Source organism: Puntigrus tetrazona, chromosome 12, assembly GCF_018831695.1.
Source record: "Puntigrus tetrazona isolate hp1 chromosome 12, ASM1883169v1, whole genome shotgun sequence".
Taxonomy (NCBI): domain Eukaryota; kingdom Metazoa; phylum Chordata; class Actinopteri; order Cypriniformes; family Cyprinidae; genus Puntigrus; species Puntigrus tetrazona.
The window spans coordinates 19,974,023-19,996,995 of NC_056710.1; the positions used below are offsets into that span (position 1 = coordinate 19,974,023).

At 38.2% G+C, this 22,973-nt stretch overlaps 3 pseudogenes; 2 read left to right on the plus strand and 1 right to left on the minus strand.

Moving 5' to 3' along the window:
• The window catches only part of LOC122355350, an 11,250-nt pseudogene extending 8,742 nt beyond the window's left edge, over positions 1 to 2,508 (plus strand).
• Positions 2,509 to 2,561: 53 nt separating this feature from the next.
• LOC122355157 lies at positions 2,562 to 6,842 on the minus strand (annotated as a pseudogene).
• A 1,004-nt stretch (positions 6,843 to 7,846) lies between these two features.
• LOC122355351 lies at positions 7,847 to 16,445 on the plus strand (annotated as a pseudogene).
• The last annotated feature ends 6,528 nt before the right edge of the window (positions 16,446 to 22,973 follow it).

Here is a 22,973-nt window from a genome sequence, read left to right on the forward strand (position 1 = left end):
TATTGTTCAGTATAAATAAATATTACATTTATATAAGTAAACATTTCTAGGACTCTTCATAGTAAAGTATGTAATTCATGCACAAGCACTGGTGTACTTAAAGTTGAGAAAATATTTTATAAAAAAAAAAATAAAAAAAACTGCTCTAGCTGGTCAAACTCTCTCAAACTCCACTATATATTTTGATCTGCATCTCGCTCCCATCAGCACCAAGCTGCTTCATCGAGCCTCCCGCTGGCATGGTAACAGAAGTCATGCGCTGTCACATGAAGTTCCAGCATCCCGAGGGAGATCACTTCACCCTCATCAACATCTACAACACCTTCAAACGCAGCCAGAAGGAGCCATGTGAGTCCTCTCGTGAATGCGCAGGTGAAGAGCGAGTGTGTGTTGAGCATCTGTGTGTGTGTGTCAGATTTCAGTCAGGAGCAGTGGTGTGAGGAGTACTTCCTGTGCTGCGCCGCTCTGCAGACGGCAGACGCCATCAGAGCTCAGCTCACAGACATCCTCAAACGCATCGAGCTCCCCATTTCAGAAGCAGCCTTCGCACCAAAACCAACGCTCTCAACATCAAGAGAGCACTGCTCGCATTGGATACTTCATGCAGGTCTGAAAACATGGTTTTATGAATGCATTGCTTTTCTTAATGTATTATAGGGATTTCAACTGATATATAAATGTTTTTCTATTTAATTTAAGTTATATTTAGACATTTGATATTTATATAAAATATATATATGTGTGTGTGTGTGTGTGTGTGTGTGTGTGTATATGTATATGTATGTATATATGTATATATATGTATATATATATATATATATATATATATATATATATATATATATATATATATATATATATATATATGTGTGTATGTATATATATATATATATGTGTGTATATATATGTATGTATATGTATGTGTATATATAAATGTATATGTGTATATATGTGTGTGTATGTTAGTTAGTTTCATTTATAAATAATTTTTTATTTTACCTTTTGAGCTGTATTCATTTATTTTTATTCATTCATTCTTTTCTCTGAGGTCTACATATAATCGTTATTAGTGGACCTCAGAGAAATTAATTTATTCAATCATTGAGGACTGTGACGGTCCGTTTATGTTAGCAAAAGTTTCATTTTGTATAATTTAAAAATGTTTATACAGATACTGAAATAATTTATAATGCGTATACCGTAAACAGCTGACTATACACAACACAAGTACATTACACAATAACTGAGAAGAAACTTTTAATTCAGTTCAGTCGGTTTGAAAGTGTTTAGTGAAGCTGTCATGTGTCTCAGATCGCCAGAGACGTGGACGGTTCGGGGAATTACTTCATGCTGCTGAACAAGCACGTGGCTCAGGTCCACCGTCTGTCGGGTTACGGAGCGAAAGCTCATAAGCTGGGTCTGCCGGAGTGGGTTCTGTTCCACGAGTACAACCTCTCCGACAACAACTGCATCCGCACCGTCACACACATCTCCCCGCAGGCGTAAGTGTGTGTGTGTGTCCTGCTCTCACAATACAGAGCTTTTCAGATCCACAGGATTACAGCAGATCAGCTGCTGCTCACATTCACTATCATTACATTCATTCACTTAGCAGATACAAACACTACCATTATTAACATTATGAGGAATCTATCAGATCCAGAATAGAATACAAGCCTTACAATTAACCATTGATCCTATATAGGCGTGTATTTATATATGCATAAATATACACAATACACAAAGTATATTTTCTAATATACATTTAGAAAATATGTATGTCTATATGCATGTATATGTATATATATATGTATGTGTGTGTATATATATATATATATACACACACACATATATACATATATGTATACATTATAATATATATATATATAACTTAGTTTTTATTTTAGCATTTTTCAAATGTTTGCACACAAAAAAAAAAATTAAATATTTTCCATTTAATCATCCGAGTTAAATGAAACATCTCTTATGCTTGCAAGGACTGCATTTATTTTATATTGCCATTTAAGAACCGCTTTTGTATCTGAATATAGTGTAAAATTGCATATATTCATGTGAAAGCTGTATTTTCAACCTCGATACCCCTTTCTTCAGTGTCACGTGATCGTTCACAATTGATTTGCTCCTCAAGGATTATAATTAATGCAAAAACATTGTGCTGCTTTCATGTTTTAGTCAGGGTTTGACATTTCCGCGACTAAAGTTCAAAAGAACTATACTTAACATCATAAATGTCATTTCTGATCAATTTAGTTCATCCTTTCCTCTCGTTTCAGCTTTCTTCAGCTGGCTCCGCAGTATTTCTTCTGTAATCTGCCACCTAGTGAAAGTAAAGAGATCCTGCAGCACATCCTGGACAGCGATTACAGGACGGGGAACACAAGAACCAAACCTCTACCGACCGCGCCAGAAACAAAGACGGACACGGCGAAGCCGAATCACACGAGCGTCACGCGCCTTACAGTGACCTCCGCGAAGTCAGACCCGTAAATAGTGTTTTTGTATTGTTACGCTTCAACAGACGCCGAGTCCCGCTTGGGTTGTTTATTTTGTGGGTAATTTCAATGGATTATGTACAGAAATAAATGATTTCACTGGTTTGAAGCGATTTGGTGTCGGACTGTTTTTATACATGGTGCCTTAAACGTCTCTTTTCTAGAACAAGAAGAGTTCAGAGTCAGACGGTGAGATATTCAGTCATTTTATCCATGATGGCTCCCATCTTGTCCATCGGGATCACCATCACCGTACGGAACGGTCTCATGGGTACGTCGTCGTAAGACCACTTTCCCGTCGCACAACCTAATCGGCCTCGCCCTGAACGCAGTAGCTGAACTTCAGCGTGGCTTGCTGTCAAACAAGAAAAGGTGTTTAAGGTCGAGCCAAAACACTACTATTATTTTTCTGCAGTTACACTTAGGTTTCATATGGACCGTGACAACTAATAACAAAGATTAGAAAATCTCTATAAATTGGTTTGTTTGTTTTTTTTTATAAAGTGAACAACTAAAAGTAACAAATTTAAAGTGGGGTTATTAGACTTAAAAATTATTTTACTTTTTTTTTAAATCAAAAATAAGAAATTTTGCTAGTTTAAAAAAATTATAAAAATTACAAAAACATTATGCAATTTTTAATTTATAACAAAAAATGTACAGAATTTCAAAAAGCAATTAAAAATATTGTTACATTTATACTTCAGTTAGCTGCCAAATGCAATTCGAAATAATTAAAACCTATGTAGACAAAATAAAAGACAAACTTTAAAATAAATGTTTAAGTATACATTAATAATACTTAATTCTGCATTTCATATATGGAAAAAATACATATTTTTTATAAAAAAAAAAAATCACTGCATTCACAATTAACTTTTGTGTTAAAAAAATGGTAAAATGTCAGTTTTGTGGACACTTCAGTAAAAGTGGTGAAGTTGAGCTGACCTCATAGAAGAACTCCTCCTCGTCGTTCACAAACAGCAGCTCTTCTTTGGGTTGAGCTGGGCCAGATATGCTCTTCTTGGCTGGTTTGCAGGTTTTACTGATCATCAGGCAGAACTGGCATTTACCGCTGGGTTTATTGGTCCTTTGTGCCTCGGCCATTTCCTTCCTGTGACACCAGAAAGCATGAACACCATCAATACCTGCGCCACCACGCTTCTCAAACTCAGATCCATCTCCAACCGCCCGGAGTGTTTTGGGAAATGACTGTTTGATTGCTGCGACACTTTATTCAGTGTTTTCAGGGATTGTGGGATGTGAAGTGGCTCATCTCTGTGTGGTGTTGTGTGCACTGACCCACATTAGAGACACTGTTATATAAGATCCTTCTAAACCCAGGAGATGGATTTAGCGCTCGCCGGTGAGTAACGCTGACAGACTTTCTTTTCCTGCGTCTTCCAGCAGGAGGACAGTAATTCTCTTCAATCAGTCACAGTGAACAAACTTTAAGAAAGTGTGACGTCTGCTGCTTAATGTTTTGATTTCTTCAACTGATCATGCACTCGTTATTTTTTTAAAACTACTTCTTAAAATCCTTATCAGTGACCCTTTTTAAGACTAAAATAACATATGCACAAATTAAAAAATATAAATATATAAATGTATATATATATATATATATATATAAATAAAATATTAAAACTAATATTCAAAATATATATTTTTTAATTTATATTCATGTAATTTTAACGCTGTAATAAAAATTTGAATATCAAAGTAAATTAAATCAACGATAAATCTTTCCTAATTCGTTTTTAATAAAGATAAGTTTTTTTTATGTCAGTTCAGGTTTAGTAACAAATGTTTTTGTGAGCTATAATAACCCTGCCAAAAAAAAATCCAAATAAGCCAAAACTGATCAGAACATTAAAAAAATATTTTTTTTTTTTTGCATGTAGTGCCTTGCCTTATGTAATTTTTACCATGTGACCGTTGAATGCTCGAATCTGATTGGCTGACGAAAATTATGCAATTATTTTCAGGGAACCGCACAGAAAACGTAATTCAAAGCAGCGTACATATATACACTAATGTTATTAATGTAGTTTTTAATGGACGCTCGTATTTACCGTGAGGCAAAAGAAGTTAGAATAAAAGATAAAGTAAAATTCGTAGCATTTAAATAAGTTCTGTTGGTGTAGAGTTTAGGATAAACCTGAGCGACTACTCTTTACTTTACGGAGACCTTACGAACTGCTAGCTGCTTCGGGCTTTACGAACAAGTAGTTTAGTACAAGTTAAGTTACCAGCTAGTATTTACTAAGCCTTTAATGTGGACTTTCTAATTTAAGGAAAAACTTATGAATGGTTGGTGTAACCCTACCCAGAAGTCAACTGTCCACAGCAGCCCTTAAGATAATTATCACACACACATAACCTTGAAATATATCTGATCGATGTTGAGGTGTGGCCACCGTAGTATAATCAGAATCATTGACTCAGGGCTGTTGAATAATTAGGAAAATAATAAGTTAAAGCCAATTCTGTAAGTCTGCCTCCCGCTCTCTGACTCCCTCTGTTGGTAAGGAACGCTGAACACTCACTGAAGTTGTTTGTGCATGGGCAGGGCGATCTGTGGCGGGACGTTGACGAATCTCTCGCTCAGCAGCAGGCCGACAGAGTGTCCGTTACCCAGCAGCAGCTGCTCGAGCCGCTCCTGAACATCCGGGGAGCTGCTCTTAGCACACTGCTCTAGGATCATGTCCTTCAGCTTCTCCAGACACTCCACACCCTGATCGACACACACACACACACACACACAGACACAGACGGCGGCGGCGATGAGACACCGTCCAGAGACGCAAACAAACTACTCATCGGTGTTGATCGTGTGCTTCAGAAACCTGTCTCTCGGTGAGGTTCACCATGCTGATGAGTCCAAACACCTCGTCCGGGTCGCCTCGTCATCACTGTCCTCTGGTACTCCGCTGCTGGAGAAAAAAAAAATAAATACTCAAAAACATTAAATTAAAATATTGTAATTAAGGACATACACCATAATCCATATGCCCATTATGTTTAATATATTACTATATGGTGATTATTATTATACTTTAGGACAGGAGTTAATTTTTTTTAATACAATAAACCCTAAATATATTAACCTTATACAGAGAACCCTTGTGATATATTTTTAAATATATTTATTTATTTTCTAGTACAAAAATATGTAATTTGCAATATGCACTTACTGCATATTATAAACGTGAGAATATATTTAGTATATTAGATTTTTTCCTAACCATTGCTGCAATGTAATGTTTGGGATTTATTTTGTTTGTTTACATTTTTTTGTTATTTCTATTAATTGCATTTTATTCATTAATTTATTATGTTAATTTTGTTAATTATTTAAACATTATTTTATACATTTCTGTTTAGCACTCCCTTGTGACTCCTGTTTTAAAGAAAAAAATACTTTTTTTTTTTTAAAGGTGTGCTTACATCTAATAATATACTGAAACATACAAGTCACAAAATGAAAGGTTTTTTTTTTTTTGTATATAAAAAATAAAACTATTATTTAAGTCTCTCAAGGTTTTTGCTTTTCTCCTAAGCTTTAAAGTGGTCTGATATTTGACCACTAACTTAACTTATTTACACAATCTAGCCACTTTTCATACTTATGTCCATTACTATTAATAATTAGCTATTATTATGATGGCTATCCGTATAAGTTAATGTACAATGCAGATACACTAACATTAAAACAATACTATAAAAAATTAATAAACCTTTTTTAAAGTATCAAACTAAATATACTATTCTCACCCTGATGACACTGCCAATGTGATTCTGCTGGATGATAATGTCAGTCAGATCTGATGTGTTTACATGAGACTTCAGGAACAGCTGGAAATACAAAACATAGGAGTGAAAATATAATTTAAAAATATTATTGGCGCTTTTATATCTCTGTTGACGTGCAAAACAGGCAGTTTACGTTATATCTGTAAGTTCAGCGCGATGCAAACGTGAATGCCTCTGTACCTGTTGCAGAAGGGTTTTAATGCCATGAAAGTCGTTGTCAGATATCGTGTGTGCTTCAAAGTCCACGATAACCTCCTAAACGCAAATCAAAACACGTGTGTAGTAACAAAACGACGTGTTTCAACGCAGAGCCAGCACGGCCTGCACATCACGACAGTATTGGCTGCAATAACAGTTGAAATCGCAACCTACCTCGTTCATTTCTTCTTCTGAATTTTCACTGTCCTCGTCGCCAGAGTCCTCCAGGCCCTCGTCCGAGCTTTCATCGCTGTCTTGAGGGTTTTGTCCTGTTTCAATAGCTCGCCTCTTCGCAGACGAAGCCATGCCGCTCCACTACAGCACGCAGGAAACAGAAAAGAGTTCACGCAGAGCGACGTTCTGCGTTATCCACATGGTAGGAAACTGAGGAGTCTTATCGGCCATGTCGGCTCACAGTCGGACGTAGAGGTATACGCACAATAGCTCTGGCACAAGATCCAAAATGGCGTCCTTTTCAGATGACTATCTTTGGGAAACAGCAGATACCATATTTTTCACAGGGGTGCTGCTTAAAAATATTTATTATTTAGCGGTGCAACGGATTCAAGTTCCAAACAACCATGTTCTGCCCTACATGAAAATAGAAATATTATTTAACGTGGTTTTAAAGGTTACTTAAGCATTATGTCATGTTACAAAATAAAAGTCGTTGCTGGCTCTTGGCTGCACATTGCGTTGGATGTAATGCATTACCTGTAATACTTAATCTAACAGTGTTTATTTTTACAAGACAGATAGATATATTCTTTAAATTTTCTAATTGCTCAAATTATTCTTGAAATGGCCAAAAAGGCCAAAAAAGGAAGGAAGGCTACACAATAAAATAAATAATAATAATAATAATAATAATAATAAATATATATATATATATATATATATATATATATATATATATATATATATATATATATATATTAAACATTTTTATTTTATTTGTAATTTTTTTTAAAATAACTTTATCTTAAAGATTTAAGTGATTATTCTTATTTTTATTACTTTGATTTTAAATACAATTTCTATACAAAATAGAAATATAGTATATATATATATATATATATATATATATATATATATATATATATATATATTATATATATATATTATTATTTATTTTATTGTGTAGCCCTTCCTTCCTTTTTGGCCTTTTGGTCATTATATAATTTAGAATAATTTGATCAATTAGAAAATTTTAAAGAATATATCTATCTGTCTTGTAAAAATAAAACACTGTTAGATTAAGATGACTCTCCTTTGATTAAATAGGTATTTATTTGTTATTTGAGAAGGTTCGGGAAATATCGCTCGTTGACGTCACCGGGGGCGTGGCTTATGTCGGAAGTGCAGGTGGATCTTTTAGAGTTGCGCTCGTAGCATGTTGAGCGTTAATTTCACACAATAACAGACAGATATCAACCATGGCCCTCAACAACAATCATTCCGAATCTGGAGGTGTTATCATCAACAACAGCGAAAGGTAATATCGCAAAATCAGACTCTTTGATTAATATATATATTTTTATTGTTATTATATAAAGCCAGTACTGTCCTATTTCTGACTTAACGGGTTTGTTCAAATCGCCCATATTATGTAATTCATTTTTTGTGTTATTCTATGTGCGTTTTTCTATTGACATGATAAGAATAGTACAGTCTACAGTGTCATGTGTTGAATAACATCGCGCGAACCGTTAGATCACACCCATTTTATTCATGTGTATGTATTCAGACCGTCTGCCTTTTATGCGTTTGTTTGAAGCGACGTTATGTTTACACGCTGTAAACGCAGCCCATATTCAGTCACGTAACTTATTATCTTTTAAAAACGTGGATCTTGCGCAGCTTTCAGGATCCTACTATGGCGAAGCGTGCGCTATGAATAATAATTCAGTCATGCTCAAGTTGCTTGGAAACCTTCCTGCAGCGCTCGGTCACGTAGCCTTATTAATATTCGTGACGCTAATTCGCCTGTCAGCCAATCAGCTAGAGCCGTTGGACGTTACGTCGTTAATATTAATGAGCCGTGCCGTGGCCGTAGTAGGATTCTGCGTTTGTGCCGTGAAAGGCTGCGTTGGTCGCAGTAGGTCAGCAATAATCTTCTTACGCTTCTGCTAAAAGAATCGACGTGCTCTTAAGAAGAATGCTCTTAAAGTTTCACAATAGATGATCTCATTACACAAACTGATAAAGACTGAAAGTGATGACTCCAGCAATGACATCATATCTCTTAACATATCAACAAACCATTAACAACAATGACCAATAATTATACAAGTACCCAAATAGATTTGATACCATCTGATACTGTCTTTTTATTATTAGATTCTTTTATTTCTACATTGCATTATCTAGTACATTTATAGGCTATATTATTCACACAATAATAAATCCTCAACAATGTTTATTATTATTTCTTGTGTTTTTATTCTTATTCTTAATGACTTAATTTATAGTCATTAATATTTTTATGTATTTTGTTACTCTTAGTTGTAACTTACATTTTATAATTACAAAAATAATAATTGTTTAATATATTTTATATCATAAAAGTACTGTAATTTATATTATGCTAATAAAAACAATCATAATAAATTACAAATAAATTATAAAATAATACATTCTAGCTCTTACATTTTTATATTATTATAAATAATGGTTAATAATTCAAATATGAATATTTTATCGTTGTTAGAGTTAGGGGCTGGTTCTAATATATTATTATATGCTCTTAAAACTACAGCTTTCTTTGACGCTGGTATTCTTTACAACTATAAACAACAGTCTTTGTTTCTTGTCAGCGTGTGGCAAAGCTAGCTTTGTTCATTAGGTGTTGGCACAGAATGTGCTGACTGTAATAAACCAAATCTGTTTTCCTACAGTGTCTTGATGTCATATGAGAATGTGGAGCTGGTGTTCAGTGACGCAGAGCGCTTGCCAGAAGCCTTTAGAAAAGCAAGAAGGGAAGCATCTACCTGACACCTTACAGGGTACGTAATACTGGAGGAGGAGTTGTATCAGCTAACTTCTCTTTTTTAATGATGATAAGGACAGAGCAAGGTAGCAATTACGCAATAAATGTAGGGCTTGATATTTCTAAGACCTTGTCCGATTCCTGATTGGTCAATAAATATGTTCATCGCTTGTTGCTTGTGTGGTTTGATCTATAGGTGATCTTCTTGACTAAAGCGTAAGGACCCCTGCAGTCGCTCATGATGCCGCTTTATCTCATGAAGGGCTGTGGAGGTCAGTGCAGCCGGTTCTTGGTGCCAACTACATCAAGGGCAACGTATCAGCGCCGAGCCTGGAGGTAAAACACAGAGCCTAAATTTAATACTGCAGCTGTGACGAGAGAAAGAGCAATGAGGGAATAAACCAGATCACGGGCCAAAACCACCGCTCTAACCCATGTTGTTCGTATGAAATAATAAAATATAAAAATTAAAATGATTCAAAAATAGAAACGTAAGTGCTTTTTCTAAATGTATTAATTAGTAGGCTACAAATAATGCTAAAATAACACAGGCCGTGGAACCACATGAAACAGTCAAAATATCTCAAATTATTGTTGTGTCTGCTCGCTTTTAGTAAAATTGTATAAACGCAAAATATTGCATATTGACGTATAAAAACATTTTTTGTGACGCCTATTGTTCGATGAATTCGTGATTTTGAATTGTTTATTTTGGAACTTTTTTTCACAAAATTATTCAAATAATTGTAACAATAAATTAGTTTTTTATATCATGTTATTAATTCAAACAATTTGCAGGCCTTTAATATAATAATGCATGCTATATATAATATTTGACCTTGAACAACAAAACCGGGTCAGAAGGGTCAATTTCTTTCAATTGAGATGTATACATCACATGGAAGCTGAACAAATAAGCTTTTCATTGTTTGTTAGACAAAACTATATTTGTAACAGCTATTTGAAAATCTGAGGCTGTAAAACATCAAAATATTGAGAATATCGCCTTTAAAGTTGTTTAAATGAAGTTCTTAGCGATGCATATTAAGTTTTTGATAGATTTACAAAATGTCTTAAACGGATCTTTACTTAACATACTAAAGCTAAAAATTGATAATCATACATTAAGCCATTAGCCAAAGTCCTATTATCAATGTAATTTGGCTATTGCTGCAAGTACACCTAATGCTAATTTAAGTCACATATACATTCATGTTAAAAAAACCAGCAATATTAATAGTATTCATTTTTGCATTGCAAGTTTTCATCTGAATACTTAGTCCTTGAAAGAAAGTAAATGAAGAATCAAGGTGCTTGTGGATCTAAAGCATGTTTTCATCGCTGCCTCAGGTGGCTGGGAAGGATCTGCAACCTTCTGCTGATTTTTCTCTCGGAGGAGCTTATTTGAGTTTGACAGTACATGCTACAGGTGGCAGCACAGGTACGCTTTGTGCTCAATCAGTTTTAAAATCTCATTTTTTAAAAAATATATTTATGTAAATTCCATTCCCATGCCTTTCAGCATCCAGAGGGCAACCGTGACTGTTAATTACGGCTGTCCTTACATGGCGAACGGGCGTATGCTTACCCTCCTCCTCCTGCTAACGGCATGTATTCGGCCGCACCTCCTCCTCCTGGATACGCCTACCCCGGACCTCCTCCTCCAGGTCAGGCTCACTGCCAGACAGTGCTGAGCTAACCTCTCCCTAACCCGGTATTCAAACGCCTGCGTTATTTGTGTCCTGTAGGTGGATTTGATTTACCTCAACCTTCTGGCTTTGACGGACCAGCAGCCTACATGCCTGCCTCCTCCGCACACAGCTCCGATGAACCACGCCCCGGGACCCGACCTGCCCAGAACACCGCAGGTATAAACCTTTATAGCTGTTTTTACTGGTTATCTCCGACAGACCGCTCATATAACTGATTGTATTCTCAGTATTCTAGCCGAAGCAAAGGCAGCTGAAGCTGCAGCCAGTTCAAGCGCGCTTCACGCTTTGCTACGCACATCGGTCTACATGCCCGAGGTGAGTTAACCAACCTGTTAACCACGCTCAACTTAATTAACAAAGTTTATACACGCAACCAGCCCAACCTGTTAACCAAATAGATGTATAGCAGAATTCCTATGTTAAATGTGTTAAAGGCCAAGTATATCCTGCTAACAATGTCTATATGTAACCAAGTTAAACTTGTTAAGCACCATATACAACCAGGTCCAACTTGTTAAGCAGTTCTGTGTAAGAAAGTTCAATCTTTAAGTTCAAGTCCCATTAACAAACTTTATATTTACGCAGTTTCAACCTGTTGACAAAGCCCAGTTAAACTAGTCTATTATATCCAAACTGTTAACCAAGTATACTGTATTATGTTAACAAAATCAATATACTGTAAAAGTCTATATATAACCAGATTCAACTTGTTAACTAGGTCTTCTTCCTGTTATCAAAGTCCATTTACAACCAAGTTCGACTTTGTTAACCACGTATATCCTGTTAACCAAGTCCATAACTCCATTCCAACCTGTTAACCAGTTTAATAGTTCATATGTAGCGTAAATGAAACGTAAAAGTCTATATATTACCAGGTCTAAGTTCATCTAGTATCAAATTCCAAATACAGTATAAGTTCCTATGGCATAACCAAGTTAAACATGTTAAAGGTTTATATTGCTAGGTCCAACTTGTTAACTACACTGTTCTGTTAACAATGTCTATGTAACCAAGTTAAATCTGTTAAAGTCCACATAACCAGTGCAACCAGGTCCAAGCACATCCAGTTAACATCTATTTGCAACCAAATTCAGTTTGTCAGCCATGTGTGTTATAAGTCTTTATATAAACCATGTTCAACCAGTTAACCAGCCATGTGTTAAAGTCGATATATAACCTGGCCAGCCTCTTAGTCAAGTCCAGTCTTGAACTGCATCAAAGCAAACACCAAAAACGCCATTTATGTAATAATTTGAGAAAACGTTTTTCTTCAAAAGGATGCTTCCACCTCTACTCCCCACCTGAAGACAAGAAGAATCCAGTAGACGCGTTCATGCAGCGAGCACACATCCTCTCCCTTCTCTCTCCATACTCCTTTCATCTCATCCTCTCTTCCCCTCACCATCTCCAGTTAATCGTCGGGCGAGCTGCTCGCAGTGACCGGGGCCCGGCAGGGCTCAGCATTACTAATGACCTGGTCTGTATAGAGGGACGCAGAGACGCGTGGAATAAAACGATTTTAATCAATTCACAGCTGGTGAATGAGAGGGACCGCACTGTTAGCTTTCTAACCTACAGTAAATGATTGAGCTTTTCTAAATTTGAAGATTAGTATATTTAAGAGATGCTTATGAGTGATTTTGTATAGATCGATCGAACGAGGTTTGAAGTGCACATCGCTAGTCGCGCGCGAGTTGAGGCTCAAACACACCGGAGCGCTGCTCACGCCAAGAGCGCCCGGCCGCCGCCTTAATCTCGACTGCTGCATCCAACGTTATTAGATGGAAGATCACTGGTTGCCGCAACTCACCCGTTACATCGCACACCAAGCAGTCGCTAAATCTGCCTTTGAAAAGAAAAGACTTACGGAAGCTTAGCTGCTGCAGATCCAATGCAAACGCTTTACCGCACATTCCGGCCAAATACATCCCTTAAAATGAAACTGTACCATGCCTCGCCATCCAAGACCATCAGGACAGATTTGGAGAAATGTAGCATTGCAGCAACAAATGGTTCTCTGGCAGTGAATGGGTGCTGGCCAGAATGGGTCCAAACACAATATCACAATAATCCACAGCACTCCAGTTCATCAGTTAACGTCTTTGAAGTGAAAAAAGCGGTGTTTGTAAGAAACAATGTACCATTGCTTCTGGCTCATATCCATAATTTATAATAACGCCTTTTCCGTGAAGAAGACTTTCCTCATTGTTCTCACATCAAAATACAAAGAAGTTGTTTCGCTTGTAAACGGCGCGCTTGATCTGTATGTATTTCTGTAAGTAAAATTGCATTTGTTAAAACTTTAACCGATGGACTGTGCTGTGGATTATTGTGATGTTTTTATCAGCTGACGGCACTCCATTCACCAAGTGTGAATGAAAGGATGGAATGCTACGCTTCCCAAACTCATCTTCATCTTGGACGAGAATATTTCAGCATTGTTTATTTTTAGGTCAACTGTTCTCTTACACGCCACACGCCCATTTTATACAACGGTTCCGGCCCTGAATCTGATTGGACGGGCTGATTGCTCTGCACAAGCAGCCGATTCCACGCTGCTTCTTTTGCAATCGCTTCAATGTCGAGTTAAAACCAAGTAATCAAAACAACCGAAGCGCCAGTTCAAAATCACCTTCGCAAACACTACACATGATGTGGCATCTGATGAAGCTCGCTTCAGACGCGTTCTGCAGCAGGTAATACTAGTTCCTGGCATTCTGTAGCATGCAGCAGTTAGACTAAAAGCTGCACTTTTAACCTCACATGCACCTTTCTTCAGTCTCCTTGACAGAGCGAGAGCACTTTTCTCCCTTTATTTATTTAATTATACATTTAATCAGTTCCAAGATGACCTTGATCTGTACTGTCTTATTTAAAAAGTGTATTTTATTAAAGTAAACCTGTACAAGTGGAACAATGCATTTCGCTTATGGACGCTCTTGTGTTCAGTATTCACGCACACGATGACCAGGGTCAAAGCAGACAGATATCAAGATGCGCTCACATTCACGGTGGATAAGTCTCTCAGGAGATTCAAAATAACTTCAATATTCCCAAAGTTGATGTGCTTTCCAGGTTCCTCTTTCACCCTTCCAGCCTCGATGGCTTGTGCAAATTAAATATATTCAAACAGTCTCCAATATTAAGGACAATTCTGTCTTTCAATTAGTTAGCATAAAGTCATTCAAAGAGAAATGAGCTCAGACCTCACGCTTATAAAGGAAGGATTTAATATAATTTCATGATCCCACATGTTCAGATATAACGCACACAGTGTCCAATCAACTTTTTAGTGGCTCTTAATAGAAAGGCTATGTTCAGAATAGCATACTTACCATCTATAAAACACTACATCCCACAATGCAACATGCTCAATATTCCACTTGGGACTGGGAGCGATAAAATCTTTTGGGTCAAATTCAACTAAAACTGCATTCATTTGCAGGTTAGCACTTGCAAATAAATAAGAAACCTAAGGTAAGCATTGCAAATGTGCAAGTATGCTATTCTGAACAGAGCAGGTTGAAATCGAATTTCATATCCACAGATGTCAATATCTGGAAGTGTTAAAAGATACATTTGATGGACATTTATCCACGATGGTGGTAAACTCTGTAAAATAATCGAATACTGCTAAAACCGATATACAGTAGAAATAATGCACAAATACAAGTCACGGTTACATTGATCTCACGGCACGGAAAACAAGATGGAAAATGAACACAAAATACATGGTTGTTCTTCAAACGGCAGGCTAACGGATCCGATTCTGAATATTTAAAAACTGCAAATGAGTCACATACCAGGAGTGGATACAAAAATACTTGACTCTAACACAACATAAAAACAAAGTGCACAGCTGGCCCTGACACACAACGTTCAAAGCCTGCAATCCAGCCAGTATTTGGCCACAAGCAAGAATAGCAAAATATTTAGGCCGGAAACACACTTTTGCGAAGTACACAAATGCAGATGTTCTAATATAATTATTATTAATAAGAAGTCTCTCTTAGGCTGATTCAAGGCTGCATTTATTTGATAAAAATGCAGTAAAAAACTAATGTTATTGCAAAAAAGTTTTCTATAGAAATGTTTTGTAATGAAATTTATTTTTGTGATAAAAGCTGAATTTTAAGCATCACTACTCCAGTCTTCAGTCACATGATCAGCCAGAAATCATTCTAATATGCAGATGTATATAGATATATTGGAGTTGTTGGGTTTAGGAGGTTTAAGTTTGTGGCCATCCCAAATATACATATACCTAAATGCTATATTCACACATTCACAACTATGCAGATTGTTTAGAAACACAGCTACAATGCTTCCTGCAGTGACCGTCCTTCCACAAAAACTTAATATCTACACGGTTTATCATAGGTAGAATGCATGACATTGTAATTTATGTAATATTTCAAACTTTTAACCCTCGGGGAAAAATCAAAAGCATAGCGGTTTAAAAATCAGGCCAATTCAATGCAAAATGTGGATCTGGCAACCCTGCATCAACGCGACTGCATCCCGGTGATTTAATACTCCACTAGTTAATTACGCCAGAAAATTATATTCAAGCGTGTTTGCTGAGTGCCACCTAGAGTATATGAAGCCTGTTTATTAATAAGTTGAAATGAAATTATACAGCGTTTCATATTACTGATATAGAGACTTCTTTTTCAAACATTATTATATATGTGTGACCTGGAGCACCAGACTTAAGTAGCACAGGTATATTTGTGATCAATTAACATTTTATATTAAAATCATTTAGAGATATTAAGTAATATCTCATCACACGTTTCTCCCCGTAAATATATCAAAGCATCATTTTTGATTAGTAATATGCATTGCTAAAGACTTCATTTGAGCAACTTTAAAAGGCGATTTGTCAGCATTTCTATTTTACACCTATTTTTTTTTGTATTTCATACTGTCCTAACAAACACGTCATGTGGAAAAGCTCAATTATTCAGCCAGGCGTATAAATACATTCGCAAAACTGACAGGTTTTGTGGCCCAGGAGTCATACATGAGCATCTGCATTCATGTGCTTCTGTGAAGTGTATTTGACCCTAGCACAATCTCCACAGACCAACCCGAGCCATCCCGGGCCGGATCCGAGCTCGTCAGGAAGGCCGCGTCTCAGGTTCAGCGGTAAGGGACACCATCCGTTTCCCAGGATGGAGCCCGTTCACGCTCGCCCAGTTCACAGAAGCGTGATGGTAGCGCCCTCCCGATCCAGCAGGCGGAGCGGCTGCGTGGCGCGAGTGGCGTGCAGCCGGACCCGTCCTCGCCGTGTCGTCAGCGTCGACACCGTGATCCAACAGCATCCCGATGCGCGGCTGAGCGTTCGACTGCAGCTGGCGGCGACGGACTCCTTGCAGCAGCGTGCCACGCGCTCAGCTGCCTCTGCGTCCTTTGCAGGCTCCAGGACAGCTGTTCATCCCCACCATGCAGCGCTTGCGCCTCATGGGATGTTGGGAGTCAAATCACCCCTTACGTGGGCCACAGTTTGGACACCTCCAGCTCCCAGTAGTGCTGGCAGTGGTGGCTCTGAAACACAGCACCTGCCAGGTGTGGTGACGAGACTCGTCGAAGCCACGGCGCGGGGCGGGGCCCCGAGATCAGATGCTCCGCCTCCTGTTGCTCTGGGAGGCACGTGGGTGGCGTTGGCTGTGCGGTCGAAGGTCAGGTGCAGCGGTCTGGATAAAGAACAATTATATCGGAGACTGAGAATAACAAAGAGCGTGCTATCATGTGATGATATGATGGGGAGGCGTACAGCGTTCAGTCCCTCTGTCTCGGCTGAATCGGCGGTGTTGCAGGACTGGGAACAACGGCCAAAATTGTACTTTTATCTTGAGAGAGCCCTCACGAGAAAAACAGAATATTAGAGTATTAATGAAACCATTTCATTCGATGATTATGACCGGTTAAATAAAATATAAATACATTTAATCTACTGATTTTAATTTTGATTCAGATAAAGTAAATATTGATAAGTAAATAACTGATATTTTAAATGCCAAGCATCTTTATTAAAATGTCCGTCAACAAGGAACATTATTTTATCATTGCTTATTCAGATGTCAGAAATTAACAGAAAAATGCATTATTTTTAGACAAAATAGATCAACTTTATTTGGTTTCATTTGCAACATTAATGACTTAATAGGACCACTATTTTTTATTAAACTGGATTTTACAGAAACATTGATTATGTATCAACTCAGCACCCCGCAAACACATCTTACCGCAAAATGCCTGAGCCTGACTCATAGGAATTACAAAGTAGCAGCCTAGTCCGTTCTGGTGGCTGAAGTAGCGTTCCTCACCCTCTTTATCCTGTCCTCTGCGGACACACAGGCAGCTCTCTCCAGATCCTCACACACCAGCTTGGACAGCGGGACAGGGCGTCTGTAATGGCGTCAGCTTCTCCTGCTGCGCTCACATGCACATCGGAGCGATCACCGAACTGTGGGACCCCTCTATGAACCTGGAGTCCTGCATCAGCGCAAACATTACACCCATTCGCATCTGTGGCGTTAGCGATTAACGATAAAATTTGATGACTGAATTAATTGATATAATTGTAAAAAAAATACTTGACAGTAAAAGAAATTATATTTTCCCTCCCATAATCCAACAATATCAACAGAAAGATTAAAACAATATAATAAGATTAATTCATATATAAATAATTTATTTAAAAATGAATAAATATATTTTTGTAATAAATAGCATTTAATTAAATTAAACACTATAAATAAAAAAATATATTTATTCATTTCAAATAATTATTATATATAATTAATCTTATATGTTTTAATCTTTCTGTTGATATTGCAGATGCAGAGAAAAATAATTTTCCTGTCGTATTTACAATTATATCAATTAATTTGCAGTCATCAAATTTTATCGTTGTCGTTAACGTCTGGTTTGATAATGCGTTTCAGATATACACAGTTCGGCGACGATGAGAGAAACGACGCCGCTGGTACGTCTGTCCCGCGTATTGGTGGAAGAAGATCTGAAAGCCATTCAAATGTCTGAGTTTGGATAAGAAAATTGGCTGACCACCTTTACTAGGGCTGGCTAGCTGCTGCTGTATTCCCCAGCGAGTCGGATCAAGCCATTACGACGCGTTGCGAATACAGTTGACTACATAATCAATGTTTAAAGTAATCAGTTTAACAAAATAGTATTATATAAAATGTATCTTGCAATGAAAATACAAATAAGAGTTGATCTAACAAAATAATGTATTTTCTGTTATTTCTGACATCTAATCTTTGTGAATATAAATAGCTGTTCTTATTGTAAGCAGACATTTTAACAAAGATATTTACATTTAAAATATCGGTTATTACCAGTAATATTTACTTTATCTAAATCAAGTAAAAATCGTAGATAAGCTCTTCATTATATTTTAACGTCATAATATCTTAATAAATAATTTTAATAATACCCAATATTTCTGTTTTCTCGTGAAATACTCTCCAGATAAAGTGCAACTTGTTCAGTCTGCTGGCTTTGCAGTAGTATCAACGAACGAAGGAACTGACATGCTATGCGCGTCGCTGTCGCATGTCTTTGCGCTCTCTTTATGTTACTCGGTCTCGATCTGTTCTCTTGCTCCAGACAGCTGCGGCCTGACCTTCGACCCTACTTGCAATAACCTGCGACTCTCCCGAAACAGCGGGAAAGAGGCGAGCTCTGATCCGCCCGATACCGACGTCGCTGCGACCACACCTGGCGGAGTGTATTGCTCGAAGCACTCGCGGCCAGCTGCTGAGGCTGGTGGCATGATCGTGGCGTGATGCCCCAACATCCGCAGAGGCAGCGTGGTGTTGACTGTCGACACGCTGAGCAACTGGCATCGTGCAAGTCGTCGCCGCTCGGCTACGGTAGCAGCTCAGCATGTATCGGTTACTGCTGAACTCGGTGGCGTTGTGGCTGCAACTGTAGCTACTCGGTAACCTGGGCGATCTCCATCGCGCTCTGCTGACGCGTAACGAGCTCCATCTGAAAGCCGGATGTTCACCATGACGAACCTCGAGACGGCGTGGTATCTGTGGCGAGCTGGATCGATCTTCGTCTTCGATTGTCTGTGGAGAAAGTGACAATACGCTACGGCGCACATGACGATATGCTATCTGACACGACAAAACTGTCGATTTGCGAAGGCCTCGTTATGCGTAGATGCGAGCTGGTGGCCAGGCTTTTCGACGGCGTGCGTTTGTGCGTATGAAAATACGAAAAAAAATGAGAATGCAAATAAGAAATTAACGACAAATGCAAATACAAAGTGCCGTGAAGTTAACTGGCAATGTACTAATCAAAAAATGATCTTTAATCAGGAAGCGTATGAATAATATCTGTGATTTTAATATAAAATGATGGTAAATCGCAAATATGCTGTGCTAGAGGTAACCGAAGTCACGCATATACTGTAATGTTTGAAAAGAAGTCTCTTGGGTCAATGTATGAAGCGTTGTATTCTACTTAAACTTTGACCAATAAATATTTCATATCTCAGGTGGCACTCCCGCAAACCGCGTTGAATATATTTTCATGCATCCAGTAGTGAATAAATCGCTGGGGACCCAACTTCGTGTTGAATCTGGGTGCTGAATCCCGTTTGACCAGATGACACCGATTTAAACACGTTCGATCGAGGTAAAAGTTTGATGTTACATAAGTGTACAATGTCATGTGCATCTACTATGATAAAGTGATGTGTTTTGTGAGAAGAACAATAACTAACTAAACAATCACGCGATGATGTAAATATGCATTTTTAGTATATGTATATTTGGACAATGTCATTGAAGCAACTTAAACACCCATAACAACAACTCAATATACATCTGCATATTAGAAATGATTTCTGAATCATGACAGGCACAGTAATGTTGTTCGCTTTATCACAAAATAGAATTTCGTACAAACATTCTATAGCTTTGCAATAGCTGTGAGCTTTACATTTTGTCAGCAAATGCGGCAACAGATAAGCCTAAGGCTACTAGCAGCCAATAACAGTACATATTGACACATCTGCATTTGTGCTACTTCCTAAAAGTAATGTTTCTAAATATTTTATTCTTCTAACGTAATAAATACTGGCGAGGTTACATGAGCTTTGAAACGTTGTGTGTCAGGAGCAGCTGGCTACGCTTTATTTTTATGTTGTGTTGGTCAAAGTTATTTTTTAACAACATCCACTCACCAGTATTTCCCATTTAATGATTTTTAAATATTCCGAAATGAATCGTTAACTAATTCGAAGAACGCCATGTGTTTTATGTTACATTGCTATTTTCGTGCGTGAATCAATGTAACGTGACATGTTGTGCGATATGTTTCTATAGCGTAGGTTTGCGTATTCGGTATTTTACGAGACTACACATGCGTGAATGTGTCCATCAAATATCTTTTACTAAGATATTGACATCTGTGAATATGAACCGTTCAATATTCAAACTGTATGCTACTGTGACAGGCTCCTGTAAATTTCTTGGTAATTTACTTGAAGTGTCTTCTAAATAATCTTGTTTTGAATGGTGACAAAAGATTTTGTAAATAAATCCCCAAGTGAGCAATGTTACATTGTGTGGGAGTATGTAGTGTTTTATGATAATGAAGTATCTTTATTCTGAGCTGTAACCTTCTGTAAACCGCAAGATTGAACACTGTGTGGTTATATCTGAACGTAAGGACCATGTTATGTGAATCGCTCACTTTATAAGCGTGCTTGGAATATGGCTTCGACTAACGAGCCGACTATCAACTGGCTGAAGTGTCCTTAATATTGAGGAACTGTTTGAATATATTTATTTGCTGGCTTTCCTTCGGCTGAAGAAGTGGCCCAAACATCATGAATATTGAGACCATTTTAGTCTTTTATCTGTGAATGTGACGCATCTTGATGTCTGTCTTACCCGGACCCTGAGTATCGCGTGCGTGAGCACGAGGCATCATAAGCAAATGCGTTGTTCCAACTGGCTGGGTTACTTTAATAAGGCGCGGTCAGTCATCGTGTTTGGTAAATGTTCAATTAAATGAATGGGGGAAAGGAGCCAACTGAAGCTCGAAACTGAAGTGCATGTAGGTAAAGAATAAACTTAACTGAAGATCTTAGACAACACACTGCTGCCGAAGGCTGCGATCTTAACGACTTCATCGGGCCTTGCATCGTAATGCCAGTATTTCTTGAAGGTATTTAGGTGGCGCTCGGTGTTTTGATTACTTGATTTTGTCGACGTTGGCAACGTTATCAAGAAAACCAGAAGATGAATCGGCGTACTTGTCTGAAACAATCAGCTCCATCTAATCTGCTCCGGAACCGGCGATACACAAAATGGACGTGTGGTGAACTGGTTGACAAATAAACAATGCTGAGAAATATTCTCGTCCAGACTGAACAGTTTGAACAAGCATCAGCATTCCATCACTGCGGCTACTACTGATGTGCCGTCAGCGCGACCTAAAAACATGCAATAATCACGGCGCAATCCCATCGGGACAAAGCGACCAACAAATACGATTTTTTAACAACTCATTTTAAATCGGGAAAGCACGTACGAATCAGCGCGTTAAGCAAAAACAGATGTTTTGACAATTTAACAGAGAAAGTCTTCGCGAAAAAGCGTTGTATAAATTGTAATTGTAATATGGCTGTATTTATTATTTCTTACAAACACGCTTTCACTTCAAGCGATGGCTGATGAACTGGAAGTCTCTTCAATAGTTTGAACCCATTCTGGCGGCACCCATTCTGCAGAAGAAAACCATTTGTTGCTGCAATCTTACATTTCTCCAGGCGTCTGCAGTGATGTTGAATAATAGAGAACAATACGGCTGTTTTTAGGATGCTGTTTGGCGAATCTTGACAGCGTTGCATTGAATCTGCGGCGCTAGCTTCTGTAAATGTTTCTTTTCGAAAGCAGGCTAGCGACACAGCGGTGTCGTGGCGAGGCAGTTGTGGCGGCGATCTTCCATCTGTCTTGGATGCAGCGACCCGGCGACGAGCCTCAGTGAAGCGGCGCTCGGTGTGTTGAGCCTCAACTCGTAGCGCGCAAACCGTCACGCTGCTGCGTCGCTCATGGCGCTCTCGCCGTAATCTTCAAATTTAAACTCAATCATTACTGTCGATTAGCTAACGTCGATCCCCTCATTCACCAGCGTTAAAAATGCGTTTTATTCTCGCGGCGTCTCTCGTCTGACCGCTACGAACGGGCTCGCGGCTGTGCGAAGCCCTGCGAGCTTGGTCGCTGCGACTCTTCGCCGTGATCCGACTGTGTGAAGAAGGAGGTGGACGTGAGAAGGAGGAAGGATATTATTGCTCGCTGAGCTGCTAGTTCTTGGTGAGCGAGAATGAAACGTCGCTCGGAAAGAAAAACGTTACTGTAATTATTACGCCAAATGGCGTTTTTTGTGTTGATGCGGTCAGGAACTGGACGACTGGAAGGCTGTGGAATTATATGTCGACTTTAACACATGGCTGTTAACAGTTGGTATGTTATATAAGACGCAACACACGTAACTGAAACTAATTTGTTGCAAATATGGTGTTAACTAGATAACTGCTGAACGCAGTTTACTGTGGACACAGCACGAATTTAACGGTATGGGCATTGGCACAGGCTGATGTGTTAACAGATTGAACTAGCAATATAGCTGCTGGCATATTTAACAATTATGCCATGAAACATACTGTATTTGAAATTGTGCTAGATGAACTTAGAC